Genomic DNA, 6,448 nt, shown 5'->3' on the forward strand with positions numbered 1-6,448 from the left:
CAAACTCTGTTCTATACCCAGATAGCAAGGAAACATTGAAACAATGTTGAGTCAATATCAGAATCAACGTTGAAGTGTGACGTTGACCTAACATCACTCTTGCACCCTTTTTTAACGTTGAAACAACGTCAGGTTTTGATGTTGAATCAATGTTGAAACCTGACGTTGATTCAACGTTATATTTTCTAATACTGCTGACATTGAAACAATGTCAGATTCTGATATTGAAACACTGTTGAGCTATGGTGTTGATTTTCCACCTCTTTCGCACAGTTGCTTTTTATTAAAACAACAGTTAAATCATGACTGGAAATCTACCTTTCTTTATAGGTATTTTAACCAATACTAAACTACTGCATGTTTCCATCAATACTTCAACCACCTAAACACATAATTGTACTTATTCCTTAAATTGGACACCCTTTATAAAAAAAACCAAATGTCTCACAATGTATCATGTCAATATTAATATCCTAAAATAAGAAAGCATTGCATGTGATGTAACAGAGGAAAAAAATAAACCAAAAAAGGTCAATAGGCATGTTTCATTTGCTAAATACTTTATTAAAAGACAGTTTCCTATTTACGTTTATATGATTCACAGAAGTTTGTAATTTTTTGCATGATGTGCGTCCTGCACCACCCAAACGATCTGGGGCGTATCGGAGCCATTTCTGCACTGCTTGTGCAAAGACAAACTCAGACATAGAGTTTGCCCCTAACTGCTGCGTCAGGCTCCAATCAAGGCAAAGCGTCTCACCTATAGACACATTTTAAGAGATGGAATTAGCGTGTCTCATGTCTTAAATGTGTATGCAAGTGCTTGTGTGTTTAATCAACAGGCCGTTGTTATGTATTTAAATCACATCTGACAGCTATTACACTTTATAGTTACAAAGTGTACATAACCTTTTATATACTTACCATTGCCTTATTTGCCTCTTGTGATTGAGGAGCTGCCTCTGCATTGTTTAGCTCCTCAATGTTGTGCAAGGGCAAATCCAGAGGCAGTACCCCAGCATCTACCGATTCATTGCAGCCGGTATTGCGGATGGCTCTGACCTCCTCACAGAGTTCGTTAACAGCTCTCGTCAGGTCTGACAGAAAAAGATACATTTTTTTTAAAGTATTTAAGAATACAGGCAATTTGTCAAACGTTTCCTTGTGTCACACACAGATATGTACAAAGACACTAGACAGTATTTTATTACCTGGTATTTTCACTCGAGGGGCCTGGGGAAACCATTTTTTGGTGGGCTGTTCATCCTCTGAGTCACTATATGTGTACAGGGGATTTGGTCTAAAGAAAAAAAGTTGAAAACGGTCATAAGTAATTACAAATGTGCTTTTGGAATATTTTTTCCTAAAGTTACAGTTTGATTTATAACAACACACACAGGAAACGGAGATGTGCAAGAAGGTACAGTATACAAGGAATTTTTGAAGTGCACAAGTGTACATGGCTTTGCATTTATAAAAAGTTTACAAGCTTCCACTTTTTGGACTATATTATGTGGTGATATTGCAGTATGCAAGCACCACAGATATGTATAAAAGACAAGATCATAAATTCTTAGCAATCAAAGATATGTTTGTGAAATAAAAAAAGTTTTACTTGTGCTTTCTTTTATGACTGGTCTGAGTTTCAGCTTCGGACTGAAGGTCAGACGTATCACAGTGTTCACTTAGATATTTCTGAAGACTGCGTTCTGCTTCGTGAAATGTGTCTGGAAGTACAAACACAATGTATGGCCAGACATAAATTAGGACACGAAAAACTTGTTATTGTTACATTTATACAACACCAATCCAGATGATACCTACCATGGTTTATTAGAAGTCGGACTGGTGCATAGGTGAGCCATGTTGCACCAGGATGAACTCTCCTCTTTACTGCGTCGTGGATCCTGAATGTGTCTCACGGAGGATATGGAGGCCATGACAATTTCTCCCCATTTATCCATGATCTAGGGACTATTTCTGTACCACCAGTGCTAAACTGCACAATGCACCAGTGTTTCATTTTTATCTTTTTTTTAATTTGGAGTCCTTTTTTGTCCTGTCTAGGATAAACAGGAAACAGATAATTACAATATATTTCATAGTCACTACAAAACTTGATCTATTGATTGAACTAAATAATAAATAATAGCTTAAAATGTATATAGGCAACAATTACAAGCAAACCCGTATATGTAAGCATTTAAACACTGAAGATAATAACATTAACAGTATTTTGTCTAAGTCTGCCATTGTAGGAATTCATGGCACCGAGACAAAAACTTGGCGCACAGTGTGGCGTCAAAATAGGCGCACACCTTTGACGCTGCATTTTCTCCGTCTTCCTCGTCCACACGTAAATGCTAAACGCAGTTTACGTGTGGACAAAAGATGCAAACGCAAGTTAGGTGAGCGTGCAGCGTAAAGTTTGAATTGAGTGTGAATCGAAGCGGGTGCTCTCCAATCATTAAAAGTAACAAAGTCATTGAACACATTTATACAGTTACCTTTACGTTTATCAATCATATATCACAGATTTACAATTTTTTGTAGTACTATGCTAAAAAGCAACTACAGAGCGAAAGTCTGGGTCAAGCGCCAAGGCAACGGCAAGAACAAAGGAACCCTCGAAGCATTAAAGCTAGCTTTGTAAGGGAATATAACGGAAAAGTATGAAACGAAAATGTTTTCTTTGTTGATAGACTTTGTTTGCAGTGCAATTTATTTGTTGCCGGATTGTAAGATGAAAGTAGACACAATTTCGGGCTCCCACATTTTATCCGAAACTTTACATTAACAAGTTTGTTTTGGTTTTTTTACTGTTATTCAAATGCAACCGTGGAAATAACGAATAGAACAAAAGTCATTCATTCTTACCTTATACTAATCATGGTGCAGGCCAGTGCAGTGCATGAACTGATGCCTTCTCCGGTCAATTCCGCTGAGAGTAAATCTAATGTCCCGCTTTACTGTACAAGACAATGGTTACCTGGAGGGATGTACCAATGTGATAGGGGTGCTGCGGAATAGTCCAAGTGGTAGCAGCTTTAATTTCCCGCTCAACCATAAATCGATGGTTTTTCAACGTGATTGTTGTCACCTTGTCAACTATAAATAGATCAACAATCAACGATGACAGAACAACAGTGAATCAATGTTATTTCAATGTCAGTGTCAGGTTTCATCAGTATTTCAATGTTGTTTCAACATTGGTTTTGTGTTGACATTTCAATCCAGATGATTCTGATGGTTCAGATGGAAAATCAACATCTGTTCAATGTCTCCTTGCTATCTGGGCATTCTACTTCCGTTGTTTTGATTCAAATTCTGTTCTGTACTTTCTACTTTCGTTGTTGTCATTCAAATTCCGTTGTTTTCATTTTAATTCTGTTTTCATTCAAATTCCATTGTTTCATTCAAACTCTGTTCTGTACATTCTAATTTCGTTGTTTTCATTGAAATTTTGTTGTTTTCATTTAAATTCCATTGTTTGTTCTCAAACTCTGTTCTTTTCATTGAAATTCCGTTGTTTTCATTCAAATGGTTTTGTTTTCATTCTAATTCTACTCTTTTTATTCAAATTCTATTGTTTCTTTTACAATTCTGTTGCTTTCATTCAAACTCTGTTCTATACATTATAAACCTGTTGTTTTCATTCAAATTCGATTGTTTTTGTTAAAATTCCATTGTTTTAATTAAAATTCCTTTGTTTGTTCTCAAATTCTGTTATTTTCATTCAAATTCCATCATTTTCAATTTAATTCCGTTGTTTTCATTCAAATTATGTTGTTTTCATTCAAATTCTGTTGTTTTTTTAAAACTTCCATTGTTTTCATTCAAATTCTGTTGTTTTCATTCAAATTCCGTTGATTTGAATCAAATTCTGTTCTGTTCATTCAAATTCCGTTGTTTTCATTCAAATGCTTTTGTTTTCATTCTAATTCTACTCTTTTTATTCAGATTCTATTGTTTGTTTTAGAATTCTTTTGCTTTCATTCAAACTCTGTTCTATACATTCTAATTCCATTGTTTTCATTCAAACTCTGTTCTATACATTCTAATTTCGTTGTTTTCATTCAAATTTTGTTGATTTCATGCAAATTCTTTGGTTTTTGATCAAAATCTGTTGTTTTCATGCAAATTTTTTGGTTTTTGATCAAATTCTGTTCTTTTCATTCAAATGCTTTTGTTTTCATTCTAATTCTACTCTTTTTATTCAGATTCTATTGTTTGTTTTAGAATTCTTTTGCTTTCATTCAAACTCTGTTCTATACATTCTAATTCCATTGTTTTCATTCAAACTCTGTTCTATACATTCTAATTTCGTTGTTTTCATTCAAATTTTGTTGATTTCATGCAAATTCTTTGGTTTTTGATCAAAATCTGTTGTTTTCATGCAAATTTTTTGGTTTTTGATCAAATTCTGTTCTTTTCATTCAAATTCTGTTCTGTTCATTCTAATTCCATTGTTTTCATTCAAACTCTGTTCTATACATTCTAATTTCGTTGTTTTCATTCAAATTCTATTCATTTCATTCTAATTCCGTTCTTTTCATTGAAATTCCGTTCTTTTCATTCAAATGCTTTTGTTTTCATTCTAATTCTACTGTTTTTATTCAAATTCCATTGTTTGTTATCAAATTCTGTTGTTGATTTCATGCAAATTCTTTGGTTTTTGATCAAATTCTGTATTTTTCATTCAAATTCGATTTTTGTTCTCAAATTCTTTTGTTTTCATTCAAATTCTTTTCATTTCATTCTAATTTCATTCTTTTCATTGAAAATCCATCGTTTTCATTTTAAATCCGTTGTTTTCGTTCAAATTCTTTGGTTTTTGATCAAATTCTGTTCTTTTAATTCACATTCCTTTGTTTTCATTCAAATTCCATTGTTTGTTCTCAAATTCTGTTTGTTTCATTGAAATTCCGTTTTTCTCATTCAAATACTTTTGTTTTCATTCTAATTCTACTCTTTTTATTCAAATTCCATTGTTTGTTTTAGAATTCTGTTGCTTTCATTCAAAGTCTGTTCTATACATTATTATCCTGTTGTTTTCATTCAAATTCCGTTGTTTTTGTTCAAATTCCATTGTTTTAATTAAAATTCCTTTGTTTGTTCTCAATTTCGGTTATTTTCATTCAAATTCCATCATTTTCAATTTAATTCAAATTCTGTTGTTTTTTTAAAACTTCCATTGTTGTCATTCAAATTCCATTGTTTTCATTCAAATGCTTTTGTTTTCATTCTAATTCTACTCTTTTTATTCACATTCTATTTTTTTTTTAGAATTCTGTTGTTTTCATTCAAATTCCATTGTTTGTTCTCCAACTCTTTTCTTTTCATTGAAATTCCGTTGTTTTCATTCAAATGCTTTTGTTTTCATTCTAATTCTACTCTTTTTATTCAGATTCTATTGTTTGTTTTAGAATTCTTTTGCTTTCATTCAAACTGTTCTATACATTCTAATTCCATTGTTTTCATTCAAACTCTGTTCTATACATTCTAATTTCGTTGTTTTCATTCAAATTTTGTTGATTTCATGCAAATTCTTTGGTTTTTGATCAAAATCTGTTGTTTTCATTCAAATTCTTTGGTTTTTGATCAAATTCTGATCTTTTCATTCAAATTCTGTTCTGTTCATTCTAATTCCATTGTTTTCATTCAAATTCTGTTGATTTCATTCAAATTCCATTGTTTGTTCTCAAATTCTGTTGTTTTCATTCAAATTCCATCGTTTTGATTCTAATTCCCTTGTTTTCATTCAAATTCCATTGTTTTGATTCTAATTCCCTTGTTTTCATTCAAATTCCGTTGTTTCCATTCTAATTCCATCGTTTTGAATCTATTTCCCTTGTTTTCATTCAAATTCCATTATTTTGATTCTTATTCCCTTGTTTTCATTCAAATTCCGTTGCTTTCATTCTAATTCTGTTGTTTCTTTTAAACTTCCATTGTTTTCATTCAGATTCTGTTGTTTTCATTCAAATTCCGTTGTTTTCATTCAAATGCTTTTGTTTTCATTCTAATTCTGTTCTTTTTATTCAAATTCTATTATTTGTTTTAGAATTCTGTTGCTTTCATTCAAACTCTGTTCTATACATTCTTCTTTCGTTGTTTTCATTCAAATTCTGTTGTTTTCATTCAAATTCTTTGGTTTTTGATCAAACTCTGTTGTTTTCATTCAAATTCCATTGTTTGTTCTCAAATTCTGTTGTTTTTATTCAAATTCTATTGTTTGTTCTCAGCGACCTTACTTTCCAGGTATGCAATTATTTTATCTTTTTCGGCATTTTGGATGCGGAGGAGCTTTACCTCCTCCACAATTTCAATGATATTTTTCTGCTGCAGTCTGATAGTAGAAATTTCCTCCATTATGAAGTCAAGAGACTTTTTAATGTCCTCGACTTCCTCAGCCGACGGTGTCCTCTTCGGCCCCATTTTATCTGGT

At 32.3% G+C, this 6,448-nt stretch overlaps 1 long non-coding RNA gene across 1 annotated transcript; it reads right to left on the reverse strand.

The window, feature by feature from the left end:
- Window positions 1-934: 934 nt before the first annotated feature.
- On the reverse strand, window positions 935-1,814 carry LOC308396131. The gene is made up of 3 exons (XR_013971512.1): window positions 1,616-1,814; window positions 1,212-1,300; window positions 935-1,097 (listed from the first exon to the last, which is right to left on the reverse strand). It is a non-coding gene; the product is annotated as an uncharacterized lncRNA (long non-coding RNA).
- Between the last annotated feature and the right edge of the window lie 4,634 nt (window positions 1,815-6,448).

Source organism: Rhamphochromis sp. 'chilingali' (assembly GCF_963969265.1).
Source record: "Rhamphochromis sp. 'chilingali' genome assembly, chromosome: 4".
NCBI classification, from domain to species: domain Eukaryota; kingdom Metazoa; phylum Chordata; class Actinopteri; order Cichliformes; family Cichlidae; genus Rhamphochromis; species Rhamphochromis sp. 'chilingali'.